Source organism: Bos indicus x Bos taurus, chromosome 26 (genome assembly GCF_003369695.1).
Source record: "Bos indicus x Bos taurus breed Angus x Brahman F1 hybrid chromosome 26, Bos_hybrid_MaternalHap_v2.0, whole genome shotgun sequence".
Classification (NCBI taxonomy): Eukaryota; Metazoa; Chordata; class Mammalia; order Artiodactyla; family Bovidae; genus Bos; species Bos indicus x Bos taurus.
The window spans coordinates 51,018,230-51,035,327 of NC_040101.1; the positions used below are offsets into that span (position 1 = coordinate 51,018,230).

At 38.1% G+C, this 17,098-nt stretch overlaps 2 pseudogenes; both read right to left on the minus strand.

Moving 5' to 3' along the window:
- Window positions 1–3,866: 3,866 nt before the first annotated feature.
- Window positions 3,867–9,233, minus strand: LOC113884313 (annotated as a pseudogene).
- Window positions 9,234–16,060: 6,827 nt separating this feature from the next.
- On the minus strand, window positions 16,061–16,991 carry LOC113884417 (annotated as a pseudogene).
- Window positions 16,992–17,098: the final 107 nt, after the last annotated feature.

Below are 17,098 nucleotides of genomic sequence, written 5' to 3' on the forward strand. Positions count from 1 at the left end.
GGACACTCATTTATGGACTGAGGATAGCAGGGGTCCAAGAACATGGCATTTGAGGAAGAGGACTTTAGATGAAGTTGTGAAAGAGGCACAAAGCATGCTGATTTGATATATATATATATTTTAAACTACTAAGGAGTAACTGGGCTTCCCAGGTGGCTCAGTGGTAAAGAATTTTCTTGCTAAGCAGGAGACAAGAGTTTTATCCCTGGGTTAGGAAGACCCCCTAGGGTAGGAAATGACAATCCACTGCAGTATTCTTGCCTAGGAAATCCCATGGACAGAGGAGACTGATGGGCTACAGTCTGTGGGGCTACAAAGAATTGAACTGCTTAGTGACTAAACAGAAAGGAGTAACTACAACAGAAGATGTCTGCACTGATAAGAAGGATTGGAAAACCCATCATATGCATACTCGTCCCCTTCCCTTCTCCCTCACAGCCCCAGGGACACCATGGGCAGCATAGTCACAGTGTAAGGAATGAAGACCATGTGTTACCAAAAACATGACTCCTTCCTACTGCTACCAATGCTGAATGTCCGATCTGTTAGAAGCAGAGACCTATGCCAAGTCCTGAGTGTGGCACCCATCTTTTGAGATAAAAATCAGAAACACGTGATACAACAGTTATATCAAATCCCTTCAATGTTGAATGGGACAGCAGTTTGTCCCCACTAAAATCAATAGACTGAAAAGGAATTTTTCTTCCCAAGACCCATTATCCTAAGATGTGTTATTTTTCAATAGTTTAAAGGATGTTTTGTTCTTGAAAGTATAAGCCATACAATATTCCCTCAGAAGAAATACACTCACTCTATAGCAATGAAAGTTTGACATGGCCATGGTCTTAATAGTTTATCTCTTGTCAAGACTCAGTTGGCTTGACTGGATCTATGAATGGCAACCTGACAACACAGCCAAGTCACCAGCTCAGAAAATGATTTGGCTACATTGGTGCACCATCCTCCATGATACACTGTAGGTAATGAACTGATGAGAACATAAGTTATAGTGTCCCTAACAGCATAGGATCATGCATCTGGAAACAAAGACGTGAAAGTAGAATTGATCCTTCTCATCATTACATCTTGTGAATAATTTTCTGATTTTATGTCTCCTATTCCTATAATATTAGGCTCACTGGATTGTAGTATGAGAATCCCAGAGGGCAAATATTTGCACTAGCAGCTCAATTAGTGTTTTAAGAAACTGGAATCTTTGACTACTTCACACCAACCAACTGTCAGACAAGGAAAGACTTAATGTGCCAGTTAAGGTAATGAACTCGGATTAACTTAAGAAATTAGGGGTACCCATGCACAATGGAGCAAGGAAAAAAAAATATATATATATATGAAACATAGGAATTCATATGGCATCTTTAGAACTTCTGTGTCCAGTGATAATGCCACTGCCAGTGGGAAACTGCACAAACTATTAATATAAATTGACAAAAATGGGCAATTAATTTCTCAGTAATTATGCAGAATAAAAATTATGTCACTGCACCCAGAACTAATCAGTGGAGCTAAAATGCAGGCTGAATATAGAAGAGACAGTGCTTAAATGATCATGGTAAAATGTTCAACCAGAAGAGTTTGGCTGTTTCATACAAAAATAAACACATTTTTTTTACCATACAAATCAACAATTTATCAAAAGGATTTGAAAACTTGCATCTCTATAAAAATATGCATAAAGACATTTATGGCTGATTTATTCATAATTGTTAAAATTTTGAAGCAACCAAGATGTCCTTCAGTAGGTGAACAGATAAATAATCTTTGGTACATCCAGATAAAGGAATGTTATTCCAAGCTAAAAAGAAATGAGCTATTAGCTATGAAAAGACACAGAGGAACCTTAAATGCATGTTGCTAAGTGAAAAAAGACAACCAAAAAAGGCTATGTATTATATAATTACAACTCTATGACATTCTGGAGAAGGCAAAACATGAGAGATGATCAGAAAATCCATGTTTGCCATGGGTGAGGGCAGTGGGGATGAGATGAATGAACAGAGCAGAGAGGATGCTTAGGGCAATGAAAATCCTCTGTGCAACAGTACAATGATGGATTAAATCATTACACATTTGTCCAGAATCACAAAATGCACAATATCTAGGGTGAAACCTAAGGTAAATTATGGACACTGCATGATTAAGATACATCAATGAAGATTCATCTATTGTAACAAGTGCACCACTTTGGTGCTGCTGCTAAGTCGCTTCAGTAGTGTCCGACTCTGTGCGACCCCATAGACGGCAGCCCACCAGGTTTCCCCTTCCCTGGGATTCTCCAGGCAAGAACACTGGAGTGGGTTGCCATTTCCTTCTCCAATGCATGAAAGTGAAAAGTGAAAGTGAAATCGCTCAGTCCTGTCCAACTCAGCGAACCCACAGACTGCAGCCCACCAGGCTCCTCTGTCCATGGGATTTTCCAGGCAAGAGTACTGGAGTGGGTTGCCATTGCCTTCTCTGCCACTTTGGTGAGTGGTGTTGATAACTGGGAGGTTATGTATCTGTGACAGTAAGGGGGTATAAGATAAAGCTCTGCATCTCTCTTCAATTTTGTTGTAAACATAAAACTTCTCTAAAAAATAAAGCCTTTTAAAAAATGTCTGACCATATACATGTAACACTGTAAAGATAATAACTTCATTTTATGGACATTTTAAAACCAAAACATTTTAACCAAGCAACATATCATATTTAACTTTGGTTCAACCTGAAGGAAAAAATTTACATGGTGTTTATACTATTTGCATAGCTTGTGTCTCTCAAGATAGCTAAAATCCTCAATATTAGAGAGAAATGAGGCAAAATTATGATTTTAAAGTGCTTTATTTTTCATCTCTATTGACAAAGCATTTTATGTTCAAAGAGAACGGATAGTTTCTATCTCTTTCTTAGAATTTGACCATTAAAATATTTGTTATATCTACTATGTGTAAGTTAAAATAGGAAAATATCTATTTTCAAGGAGGAAATAAGACATCAGCAAACTGAGCCACAAAGGCCAAAGGCTTCTCTGCCTATTGATACTGAATCATTGTACAAGTCTTGATTTAAAATGTCCTAAATCTGTACCCTTATGGCAGAAAGTGAAGAAGAACTAAAGAGCCTCTTGATGAAAGTGAGAGTAAAAAAGTTGGCGTAAAACTCAACATTCAGAAAACTTAGCTCATGGTCCCATCACTTCATGGAAATACATGGGGAAACAGTGGCTGGCTTTATTTTCTTGGGCTCCAAAAATCACTGCAGATGGTGATTGCAGCCATGAAATTAAAAGATGCTTACTCCTTGGAAGGAAAGTTATGAACAACCTAGAGAGCATTTTTAAAAGCAGAGACATAACTTTACCAACAAAGGTCCGTCTAGTCAAGGCTATGGTTTTTCCAGTAGTCATGGATGGATGTGAGAGTTGGACTATAAAGAAAGCTGAGTGCCAAAGAATTGATGCTTTTGAACTGTGGTGTTGGAAAATACTCTTGAGAGTCCCTTGGACTGCAAGGAGATACAACCAGTCCATCCTAAAGAAGATGAGTCCTGGGTGTTCATTGGAAGGACTGATGTTGAAGCTGAAACTCCAATACTCTGGCTACCTGAGCAAAGAGGCTGACTCATTGGAAAGGACCCTGATGCTGGGAAAGATTGAGGGCGGGAGGAGAAGGGGACGACAGTGTATGAGATGGTTGGATGACATCACCAACTCAATGGACATGAGTTTGGGTAAACTCTGGGAATTGGTGATGGACAGGGAGGGCTGGTGTGGTGTGGTTCATGGGGTTGCAAAGAGCTGGACATGACTGAGAGACTGAACTGAACTGAAAACTATACCCAGCATTTCTTTAGTAACAACACAATTCTTATTTTTTATTCAAATACATCTTTTCAATAATCTTTCTCAAATCATTTTTTACCTCCCAATTCCTCAAGCTGTAGATCAATGGGTTTAGCATAGGAATCACCACAGTATAGAAAACGGAGGCAAAATTGTCTTTATATAGTGAGTGGCTTGATCTGGGCTTCAGGTACATAAAACTGAGGGACCCATAATGCATAGCAATAGAAAACAGGTGAGAGGTGCAGGTAGAAAAGGCTTTCTGTCTCCCTACAGCAGAACGGATCCTTACGATGGCAAAGATGATGAATACATAGGATATGAGTACAATGATAAGAGAACAGAAGACATTGAATCCTGCAGGGCTAATAACATCAGCTCTTTGACTTGGGTATCAGAGCAGGCCAGAGTGATCAAGGGAACATCATCACAGTAGAACTGATTGATCACATTAGGGGCACAGAAAGCCATGTGGAATGTAGCTACTGCTTGTATGAATCCCACCAGGAATCCATAAATATAAGAGCCAGTGACCATTTGGATGCAGAGTTTCCTAGGCATAAGAACTACATAGAGTAAAGGGTGACATATGGCCACATACTGATCATAAGCCAAGGCAGACAGCATTAACAATTCCCAAGCTGAAAATGTGATAAAGCAACACACTTGAGTGGCACATGCATAAAGTGATACACTTTTAATTTCATGAAAAGTGTTTATAAGCTTGTTTGGTGTGATGGTGGAGGAACCATAAAAATCCACAAAAGCCAGATGACAGAGGAAAAAATACATGGGTGTGTGAAGTTGAGGACTCACTTGTATTAGCACAATAAAACCAAGATTGCCCAAGGCAGTAATCAAGTAGATTAACAATAAAATGCAAAAGAAAATGAATTGAAGCTCTGGGTTATCTGTGAGGCCCAAAAGGATGAACTCAGTAACCACTGAACGATTGCTTTCTGCCATGAAATAAGCAATTCTATAGTAAATCCCACCAGATCACATGCTCTGAATAATCTTGACTCTGAAAGGAATGATTAAGTGTGAGAAGGCAGCCCTGGCACTTCAGGCTGTCATGCTAAATTCAGTTAAAGTAGAATCTTGATAAGCACCCTGAATTATGTGTAGATTTATTGTGAATTTACTGTAAAAACATTTGGTCCAGGTGGAAATTCCACTAAGAAGCTGTGAAAGAAGAAAGAGAGAATTTCAATTAAAATTTTATAATCAATACAATAGCAAAGACTGTGTTGTGCTTTTCTTTAAAGAAACAAAAAAGAGCATTCAGGATACAAAGTGGCTTTGATAGAAAATACATTAACATAATTTCTTAAGTTGTATATTTCTTTCACAGAACTGTCATTTTATCATTTCATAAGAATATTAAAAATAAGCAAAATCAAGCATGGAAAGTATAAGTAAAAAATCAAAATACTAACAGTATGTATCTTTAGGGAACCAGTTTGGTATAATCGTAAAAGTTTCTTCACCTTGTTTTTTCTTCATATTCTATTTTTTTTCAATATATACATAATATTTATATTTAGGAAAATGGCATTGTGAAATTTTCTGGCTATCTTTTGGGAAAATACACACCAGTGAACAATTTTCCAGATTGTAAAATGTTTTTAAGTAATTAAGATATATGTTTTTAAGCTCTATCTTGAAGTATCAAATGGTCCCAAGTGAAGAGCATTTGGACAGAATTTAGAGGAACCTCACTTCACAGAAAATTTATATAAACCCAAGGTGGCTTCTCAGTGCTCAAAAACTGGTACAATTGAATTTGTTCCCATCCTTTCTTAACAGGGCAGAATATAAGTTAACATGATTTTCCTTTATCACTGTATTTTCTCAGGTTACTTTACATGCACCTTATAGATTTTCAGGACAGTAAAAAACATGATAAAATAAATATAAAAGCTCCTCCCACGTTAAATTTGGATTTACATCCCCTTGAAAACTTATCTTGGTTACTCCTTTCTCTTTCTGTCCCCATCACCAGTTTTCAACCAAACTTATTGGAACAGGTATCTGTCCCCAACTTCTCAAATATATAACTATTTTCAGTTGCTAAGTTGTGTCTGATTCTTTGTGACCCCATGGACTGCAACATGCCAGGCATCCCTGTCCTTCACTATCTCCCAGAGTTTGCTCAAATTCATTTCCTTTGAGTCATTGATGACATCAAAACATCTTATCCTATCTCGCCCTCTTCTCCTCCTGTCCTCAATCTTTCCAGTATCAGGGTTTTTATCAGTGAGGCTGCTCTTTGCATCAGGTTGCCAAATTATTGCAGCTTCAACTTCAGTATAAGTCTTTCCAGTGAATATTCAGGGTTAATTTCCTTTAGGATTGACTGGCTTGATCTTGCAGCCCATGGGACTCTCAAGAGTCTTCTCTAGCACAACAATTTGAAAGCATCAGTTCTTCGGTGGTCAGCCTTCTTTATGGTCCAACTCTCACATCCATATATGACTATTGGAAAATGATAGCTTTGACTATACAGACCTGTGTTGGCAAAGTAATTTCTCTGCTTTTTAATATGCCGCCTAGATGTGCCATAGCTTTTCTTCCAAGAAGCAAGCATCTTTTAATTTCAAGGCTGTAGTCACCATTAGCAGTGATTTTGGAGTCCAAGAAAGTAAAATTTGTCACTGTTTCCACTTTTTCCTCTTCTGTTTGCCGTGAAATGATGGGACTGGATGCCATGATCTTAGTTTTTAGAATGTTGAGATTTAAGCCAGCTTCTTCACTCTCCTCTTTCACTCTCATCAAGAAGCACTTTCTGCCATTAGAGTGGCTCTTTGTGATCCAACGGATTGTAGGCCACAAGGCTCCTCTGTCCATGGAATTTTCCAGGCAAAGATATTGGAGTGGGTTACCATTTCATACTCCAAGGGATCTTCACAACTCAGATATGTAACTTGCATCTCTTATGTCTCCTGCACTGACAGGCAGACTATTTAACTACTAGTGCCATCCTGGAAGCTCCATTTATAACTTAACAAGGTGTAATCCACCTATCTTTCTCATTAAAACAAAAAAATTCCTGAGCATGTTTATTATCTACTTCCCTATTTTTGAATTCAATAAAACCTGTATTTTTTGGCAGCACTGTAGCACTGAACTCGATTGAATACAAGTTTGAGTTCTAAAGCAAAGCAGTCTTCTGAGTTTGTTTATTTTGATCCTCAGTCTTGGAGTCTGTTTCTATTACTATGCTTTAGATGGCATGTTCTTCATGTTCTCTCCAAAGCTCCTTCCTCTCATTTTGGCACCTTCTTGATCAATTATCCAATCCTATGTGCTCAATAGGCATCTATATGCTGATTATGAACAAATCTATTAATAAATTATTTTTCCAACTACCTCTTTCTGCTCCAGTTTTATACAACTAAATATCTCTCAGAAATTACCATTTAGATATTTATCAAAGTATTACACACAGAAAACAACTTGATATTTCTGCACATGGGACCCAAAACCCAAGACTTGGCATATACATTTTCTAGAGCAATGAATGGTCTTCCCAGATGGTGTTAGTGATAAAGAATCTGCCTGTCAATGCAGGAGACATAAGAAACACAGGTTCGATCCCTGGGTTGGGAAGATCCCCTGGAGGAAGAAATGGAAACCCACTATAGTATTTTTTTGCCTGGAGAATTCCATGGACAGAGGAGCCTGGTTGGCTCTAGTCCATGGGGGTCACAAAGAGTCGCAATGAACAGTGTCATTATCCATTTGCTCTCCAAATCAGAGAGCAATTTCTTTTACTATGCTTTCCTGATCCTCATGCCAATGTTCAATTTGCCCCCCTACTACTGATAAAGAATTCACCTGTCAATGCAGGAGACACAGTAGATGCGCATTCAATCCCTGTGTTGGAAAGATCTGCTGGAGGAGGAAATAGCAACCCACTCTAGTATTCTTGCTTGGGAATTCGGCTCCTTTGTGACTGAGAGACTAAACAATGACAAGACTAACAATTTTATCCCTCACACAATTTTCAAATCTTGTCATATATATTGCTTTATTGGTCCAAGCACAATGATGCCTTTTTTTTTTTTTTTTTTTTTTACTTTTAGTCTTGCCTCTAATCTGTCTTATTTTTCTCTGTTCCTCAGTTTTCAGCTTATATGAGATTTTACAGAAACTTTATTCTTATTTTGTCCTGATGAAACCCTTCAGTATCTTCCCATTGCCGTTTGGATAAATTTCAAGTTCTTTCTCATGGCTAACATAGCCCTTGAAAATTTCTGCATCTCAGATCAGGCACCTCCTGAAACATTTTTTATTTTTTTTAATCTAGTTTCTATGTCACAAGTATTCCAAATTTAAATATGAGACAGAATTTTGTACATCCTTTATTCTCCTCCTAGAACACTTTTCCTCTGCCATCATTGTTTTTATTTGCCTGATTTTCCTTTTACTTAATTTTCTCTACTCTATTAAATCACTTCCTCTTAGAGAATTTCAAGGGAGTTTAAGTCCTCCTCATATATACATTCTTGCAGCCACTGATTCCTTCATAATATTCACCACACTATACTGAAGACAACTATTAATATGTCTATAACACATTCTAAAGGAATGATGCTAAAGCTGAAACTCCAGTACTTTGGCCACCTCATGCAAAGAGCTGACTCATTGGAAAAGACTCTGATGCTGGGAGGGATTGGGGGCAGGAGGAGAAGGGGACGACAGAGGATGAGATGGCTGGATGGCATCACTGACTCGATGGATGTGAGTCTCGGTGAACTCTGGGAGTTTGTGATGGACAGGGAGGCCTGGCGTGCTGCGATTCATGGGGTTGCAAAAAGTCGGACACGACTGAGTGACTGATCTGATCTGAAGCTTGAACTCCTTTTGGCAAGCAATAATATTTCTATTTCATATTCAATTTAATCTTTACCTCCAACTGTACCTAGTATACAGAAGATGGTCAATCAGATCAGATCAGTCGCTCAGTTGTGTCCGACTCTTCGACACCATGAATCGCAGCACACCAGGCCTCCCTGTCCATCACCAACTCTCGGAGTTCACTGAAACTCACGTTCATTGAGTCAGTGATGCCATCCAGCCATCTCATCCTCTGTCGTCCCCTTCTCCTCCTGCCCCCAATCCCTCCCAGCATCAGAGTCTTTTCCAATGAGTCAACTCTTTGCATGAGGTGGCCAAAGTACTGGAGTTTCAGCTTAAGCATCATTCCTTCCAAAGAAATCCCAGGGCTGATCTCCTTCAGAATGGACTGGTTGGATCTCCTTGAAGTCCAAGGGACTCTCAAGAGTCTTCTCCAACACCACAGTTCAAAATAATTATCCCTAAATGATTAAATGGATAAAGTTATATTTTTGTAAGTCCAAATTCCTTCCTCCAAAAAGGGGATTGAGCATATTTTTCTACTACCTAATGCCTTTCAATATTCAATATGTCATCATTCAGTTCAACAACAAACCCCTAAATAGTTCAGTGTGCCTGAACTATTTCAGGAATCTTTGTGAGGCCAGTAACATTTAAAATTACCTGGGTATTTATGAGACAACTTTGTATTTTATGTATGTAGTCCCTTGGGTAGATTTCTTTTTGTACTACATTCTTTTTAATAAAGGTTGAAAACAATATAATTATACATACATACATGAACATAATTATTTAATGTTTAGTAACTGGGGGGAAAATTATTTCCCTTGAAATGGTAGATCATTTTTTCATCTATGTTTAGTTAAAGATCTAAAGTAAAGGAATATTTTCATGATCTCTTTTGGGAGAACAACCTGATTAGTTGCTATGTCTGCTTTGATTATTTGCTTTGAAGTCTGTCACATTGGCTTTATATTAAAATTATGAATTTATTTAAGATAAGTGTTACATCTATGGGCCTTGTATTTGGTAGCAGTTTTTGTAAACAATTGGATAAAAATGAATTTCCCAATAAGTAACTTTCATTCCTTCCTTCTGAGATTCATGTTCAAATCAATATTATGATTGACATTTCAGTTCAGCTGCAAAGATTAAAAGTATTCATTTCTTTGTCTTCAGTATCTAGAAGACAAAACATATAAAACATAGGTCAATTTACATTTCAGATAAATATATGTGTACTTGCTTTAGATGGCCAGCCAGATGATACCGCACATCTAAGAAGAAAAGATATTAAGAGTTTTGTTCACATAATAGGGCTTTCTAGGGAGAGGAAGGTGAACTCCCAATCTGATCTGAAAATATGGCTAGGAGGAGCCAGCAATGGCTATGGGGTTTGAGGTTTTTTATTGTGATGAGTGAGTGGGACTGAGTGAGGATTCCCATGTGCAAGAAAATACTTATATAGTTTGAATCTTTTGCAAAAGATGGAGCAGTGGGTTCCTTACTCCAGTTATGGACTAAAATGAGACAAAGTGGTGAAGCTGGAAAGCTGTAACTGGTCAAAACAGCAAAAGACAGTTAGATACTTCTCTCCACACCTCTCTTTTTCAATAGGCTCTCCATCCTGTGATATCAGAGATGAATTTTATAATCATGTTTTTGAACCTGTCCTTTTCTGTCCCAAATAAGAAAGAATCTTTCTGTGATATAGGGTGAGATTATTTCTGTAATGAAACAAAGGGAAAGAGTCAAGGAAGAGTGAGAAACAAAATTCTATGAGTTGGGAGCTGACTGAGGTTTGGACAAAGGCACCCAAGAGGATGTGCCCTCGGGCTGCACCAGGCCTCTCTAGTGAGCACACATGGCCAGTGGAGACAGCGTCCCAACCAATGAGTCCGTCAGGAGCCTGTACCAGGAGTCTCTAAGGCTAGCCTGGATAACAGTCTGACCATGTCTAAGCACAGAGTCGGTCAGCTTGTCAACTGGAATCTTCCAGGCCATGCCCAGCACATGCTGGTCCACTAGTGGTCTCCCATGGGAGGAAGGGATGGCACACAGACTGAGGAAGAATGGCAATACTCAGAGCCCACAGCCAACAACCATCCCTGAGCATGACCCCTCCTGAAGCCGCCCTGTCTGCAGGGTTAGGGAGGGCCCACCCATCCTCAGGGAGGACCCACTCATCCTCAAGGAGATGCTGGTGTCCAGAGAGTCTTAGCCAGGAGCTTCTTTTAAATGAAACATTCTGAATTCCTTGGGGGAAAAAAAAAAAACAACTTGCTATGTATTAATTATTGTATTTTTGGTTCCTGGGTTGTTGCCAATGGCCTAGCTGTTTAGCCTGCCACATGGAAAGTTGCATACAGAGAGATCTGTGGCCACAGACAGTGGAAGGAAGTAGTGGTTGCTGATAAATTTGTCTTAGACTTTCTCCAAATGGGCTAAGGTGAAGCCCCTGCAATCTAACATATCCTGATGTACTGGATTAATGCCATGAGGCAACAGGGAAGGTCACTGAAAAAATTTCAGGTGAAAAGGCATCTGCCTTTCACAAATATACTACAAATTGGGTAAAATTTGGGGGGACTTGGGTTGGATCCTGAATAGCATGTTTGAGGTTTATATCAAGATTGACCTCACCCTGTTTTTTTGAATCTTGTGATTGTGTGTACGCATGCTCAGTTGTGTCTGGTTCTTTGAAACCCCATGGAATGTAATCCACCAGACTCCTCTGTCCATGGAATTTTCCAGGTAAGAATACTGGAGAGGGGTCCCTATTCTAGTGTTCAAGAATATGCCTGCAATGCAGGAGATGCAGGAGTCATGGATTCGATCCCTATGTTGGGAAGATCCCCTGGAGGAGGAAATGGCAATCCACTCCAGTATTCTTGACTGGAGAATCCCATGGACAGAGGAGCCTGGTGGGCTACAGTCCATGGGGTCAGAAAGAGACACGACTAAAACAACTGAGCACACATGCAGGCATATATATATATATATATATATATATATATAAAATCTCCCTTTCCTTGTACTGTATGTATACAGATGTTGAAATATAATGTTGTACACTTGAAACTTATATAATATTATAAACCAATGTTACCTCAATATATAAAGAATGTAAACATGTCAGTTCCTTTTGTGCTAAAGGGAATTGTGCCTTCAAGCAAGAGACTGTATCATTAACCATTTTTAAATTTTATTTCAGCTTTGAATCACATTTTATAGATCATCACCATGAGTCTATAATATCTTGAAACATACTTCAGAAGACCTGTCTTAGGAGTACATAGCACATGGTACATAGTGATGCAGGCACAGTGGAATCTGTGGAAGTGACTAGGAATCTGACAGGTGGTGGCTATGATTAAAGACTTCTCTGCTTGGGCCAGGAAACACTTCAGGCAGAATAAGAATGATACAATGGATACAGAGGTTGGTTTTACTCTGCCATGCCTGCAAAGTACTTTACTTCCAAACATGAAGTAATGAAATAGAATCTAAAAGAGCTCTATTTATCCTCCTAACTTAAAAGAGTTGAATATTTGAGAACAGACTTTGATATATTCATTATTGTGGTTGTAATTTTAAGGCTAATCATAAAGTTATTAACAAATATACAGTCATTTAAAAAATTTTTTTTCAGGGTTTTCTTTTTTTTTAAATTTTATTTTATTTTTAAACTTTACAATATTGTATTAGTTTTGCCAAATATCAAAATGAACCCACCACAGGTATACCTGTGTTCCCCATCCTGAACCCTCCTCCCTCCTCCCTCCCCATACCCTCCCTCTGGGTCGTCCCAGTGCACCAGCCCCAAGCATCCAGTATCGTGCATCAAACCTGGACTGGCGACTCCTTTCATACATGATATTATACATGTTTCACTGCCATTCTCCCAAATCTCCCCACCCTCTCCCTCTCCCACAGAGTCCATAAGACTGATCTATACATCAGTGTCTCTTTTGCTGTCTCGTACACAGGGTTATTGTTACCATCTTTCTAAATTCCATATATATGCGTTAGTATACTGTATTGGTGTTTTTCTTTCTGGCTTACTTCACCCTGTATAATAGGTTCCAGTTTCATCCATCTCATTAGAACTGATTCAAATGTATTCTTTTTAATGGCTGAGTAATACTCCATTGTGTATATGTACCACAGCTTTCTTATCCATTCATCTGCTGATGGACATCTAGGTTGCTTATTTAAAGTTTTCTAAGGGATGGTATGGGGAGGGAGGAGGGAGCGGGGTTCAGGATGGGGAACACATGTATACATGTGGTGGATTCATGTTGATATATGGCAAAACCAATACAATATTGTAAAGTAATTAACCTCCAATTAAAATAAATAAATTAATATTAAAAAATAAAATAAAAATTTCTAAAAAGCTATGGTATATTGTTTTGTAACAGTTTGTAACAAATGAAAAATACAATCTTAGTAATAAGCCCTTATAAAGCAAAAGGCAATTGGGTTAAACTAAACTTTGGGAAAGATGGATTGTTTTATTTATTTTCATAAGGAAAGATATATTGCTTTTAGGTATTACTGGCAAAGAGGTATTTAGGTATTACTTGCTTTTAGGTATTACTGTTCTTTTAAAGTTACAAAGGATTATGAATTGGAACATCAAAATAAGAAATATGTTAAAAGATATTGTTCAATTAAAGCATTAAATTAAAATTAAAAAACAAATGCTAGATGACTCATTTAACTTTTATTTTGACATAGATTCAGAGTTTCAAAAAAGATGCTTTTCTCAGAAATCTATGACATTTGTGAATAAAATTAAAGACAAAATAAATGAAAAGATATATTGTACTCATTCAGTTGAGTTCAGTTCAGTCGCTCAGTCGTGTCTGACTCTTTGCGACCCCATGAATGGCAGCACACCAGGCCTCCCTGTCCATCACCAACTCCCGGAGTTTACTCAAACTCATGTCCATTGAGTCGGTGATGCCATCCAGCCATCTCATCCTCTGTCGTCCCCTTCTCCTCCTGCCCCCAGTCCTTCCCAGCATCAGGGTCTTTTCCAATGAGTCAACTGTTCGCACGAGGTGGTCAAAGTATTGGAGTTTCAGCTTTAGCATCATTCCTTCCAATGAACACCCAGGGCTGATCTCCTTTAGGATCGACTGGTTGGACCTCCTTGCAGTCCAAGGGACTCTCAAGAATCTTCTCCAACACCACAGTTCAAAAGCATCAATTCTTCAGCACTCAGCTTTCTTCACAGTCCAACCCTCACATCCATAAATGACCACTGGAAAAACCATAGCCTTGACTAGATGGACCTTTGTTAGCAAAGCAATATCTCTGCTTTTGAATATGCTATCTAGGTTGGTCATAACTTTCCTTCCAAGGAGTAAGCATCTTTTAATTTCATGGCTGCAATCACCATCTGCAGTGACTTTGGAGCCCCCCAAAATAAACTTAGCCACTGTTTCCTCATCTGTTTCCCATGAAATGATGGGACCAGATGACATGATCTTCGTTTTCTGAATGTTGAGCTTTAAGCCAACTTTTTCACTCTCCTCTTTCACTTTCATCAAGAGGCTCTTTAGTTCCTCTTCACTTTCTGCCATAAGGGTGGTGTCATCTGCATATCTGAGGTTATTGGTATTTCTCCCAGCAATCTTGAGTTCAGCTTCTGCTTCATCCAGCCCAGTGTTTCCAATGATGTACTATGCATATAAGTTAAGTAAGCAGGGTGACAATATACAGCCTTGGCGTACTCCTTTTCCTATTTGGAACCAGTCTTTTGTTCCATGTCCAGTTCTAACTGTTGCTTCCTGACCTGCATAGAGGTTTCCCAAGAGGCAGGTCAGATGGTCTTGTATCCCCATCTCTTTCAGAATTTTCCACAGTGTATTGTGATCACACAGTCAAAAGCTTTGGCATAGTCAATAAAGCAGAAATAGATGTTTTTCTGGAACTCTCTTGCTTTTTTGATGATCTGACAGATTTTGGCAATTTGATCTCTGGTTCCTCTGCTTGTTAAAATAGTTATATTCTCCAAGGCAGTTTACATATTCAGTGTAATTGTTTTCATACAATCATAAGTGTATGTTACTCAAACAAGGACATTCTTTAAAGACCAAAGAACTTCAGTTGAAATCAGCAAATTAACTTTATTATTGGAGCCATAGATCTTACTCTGTGCAGAAGGACATGCTTCCTTGTTAAAATTCAAGTTGCTGTTTCAGTCTTTTAAAGTGAGATTTTCTGTCAGTGTTGATATCAGTGTTCATGTTAGAGTTTCAGAATCAACAGTTCTTTTCAGATTCCTCTTACTCTATGTGTGTGTGTGTGTGTGTTTGTGTATGTGTGTGTGCATGAGTGTATTTTATACCATTCTGATAGTTGAAAGCTGCTTTAATAATCTAAAGAAGATATGATATTTTTTTACCATGTAAGTTTTTTGAATTGAAGCATTCAAGTAAAAATTCTGCTGTGAAAAAAAAAAAAAAAAGAGAGAGATTTTAAGTGATCTACAAAACAAAATTTAAACCACTGTTTGCAACTGAATTTATTTCAATCTTATATCTTTCAATATTGCTGTTGTAGTTCAATCATTAACCATGTCCAACCCTTTGTGACCCCATAGACTACAGCACGCCAGGCTTCCCTGTCCTTCATTATCTCCTGGAGTTTGCTCAGACTCACATCCATTGAGTCGATGATGCCATCCAACTATCTCATCCTCTGTCGTTCCCTTCTCTTCCTGCCTTCAGTCTTTACAAGCATCAGGGTCTTTTCCAGTGAGTCAGCTCTTCACATCAGTTGGGCAAAATATTGGAACTTCAGCTTCAATATCAATCTTTCCAGTGCATATTCAGCATTATCAGAAGTTATAATTTACAAAATAATAAAAAATAAAATTAGAAAATAAGTGTATCTTCTGTATTAATAATTAACTAATTAACTTCCTAATTAATAAATAATTAACTAACTAATTAATAATTAATTAACTTTCCCTTGGTGGCTCAGATGGTAAAGAATCTGCTGGCAATGTGGGAAATTGGTTTCATCCCTGTATCAGGAAGATCCATGGGAGAAGGGAATGGAACTCATTCCCATATTCTTGCCTGGAAGATTCCTTGGGCAGAGGAGCCTGGAGGGCTACAGTCAATGGAGTCAAAAAGAGTTGGACAGGACTGAGATTAACACTATCACTTTCATTTTTTAAATATTGCAGTGTTAGAAAGCATGCTACTAAAGGTATGATCATGCAGAAAAACTATTTGTTTTTTACTTTTTTTTTTTTTGCCTCCTAAATGTGAAGGCTTTCAGTTAAAACATAAGTCACTTATTTTATAGTAGAATACACTTTTGCCATAGTTCTCTTCAAAGCATTTTTACTTCCTTGTTCCTCAGGCTGTATATGAGAGGATTTAGCATGGGAATTACCACTATATAGAATATGGAAGGTATTTTATCAGTATCAAGGGAATGGCTTGTTTCTGGTTGCATATACATGAAGATGATCAGACCATAAAATATAGTGATAGAAGTCAAGTGGGAAGCACAAGTAGAAAATGCCTTTTTTCTGCTTTCAGCTGGTTTAATCCTTAGAATGGCAAATAGAATGAATACATAGGAGACAAGGACGATAAAAAGAGAAAAAGATATTGAACCCAGCAAGTGTGAACAGTAACAGCTTTTTTATCTATTTGTAATGGGTTTCATGACAGGCCAGGGCAACCAAGGGGATAGCATCACAGTAAAAGTGATTTATTATGTTTGAATGACAGAAAGATAAGTGGAATGTAAGAACTGCTTGTAGGAGTCCCACAGAAAAGCTATATAGATATGTGCTAACCTCCATCTGAATACAGACCCTTCTGTTCAAACAATGGTATAGAGTAAAGGATTACAAATGGCCACATACCTGTCATAAGCCATGACTGAGAGCATATAAAATTTGCAAACCACAAACATGATAAAGCAAAACAACTGAGTGGCACAAACAAGTAAGGATATTCTTTTAGTTTATTGGAGGAAGTTCACCAGTGTTAGGAGTGACTGAGGAGGTATAGCAAAAATCAACAAAAGCTAGGTGGCTAAGGAAATAAAACATAGGTGTGCGAAGCTGAAGACTGACACAAATTAGCATGATTAATCCAAGATTACCCATGATATTAATTAAGCAAATCACTAAAAATATCCCCCAAAGTAGGGCCTGAAGCTCAGGACTGTCTGTGAGTCCCAAGAGGATGAATTCAGTTACTTCTAAATTGTTGTGTTTGGCCACAAATTGTGTATAGAAGCATATCATACTTTTATCTCCAGAATACCCATTGCAGATAATCTGTCACTTTGTGGATTAAGGACTTCACTCATGCTTATTTTATGGTGACCATATTGGAAAGATAAATCCTCACT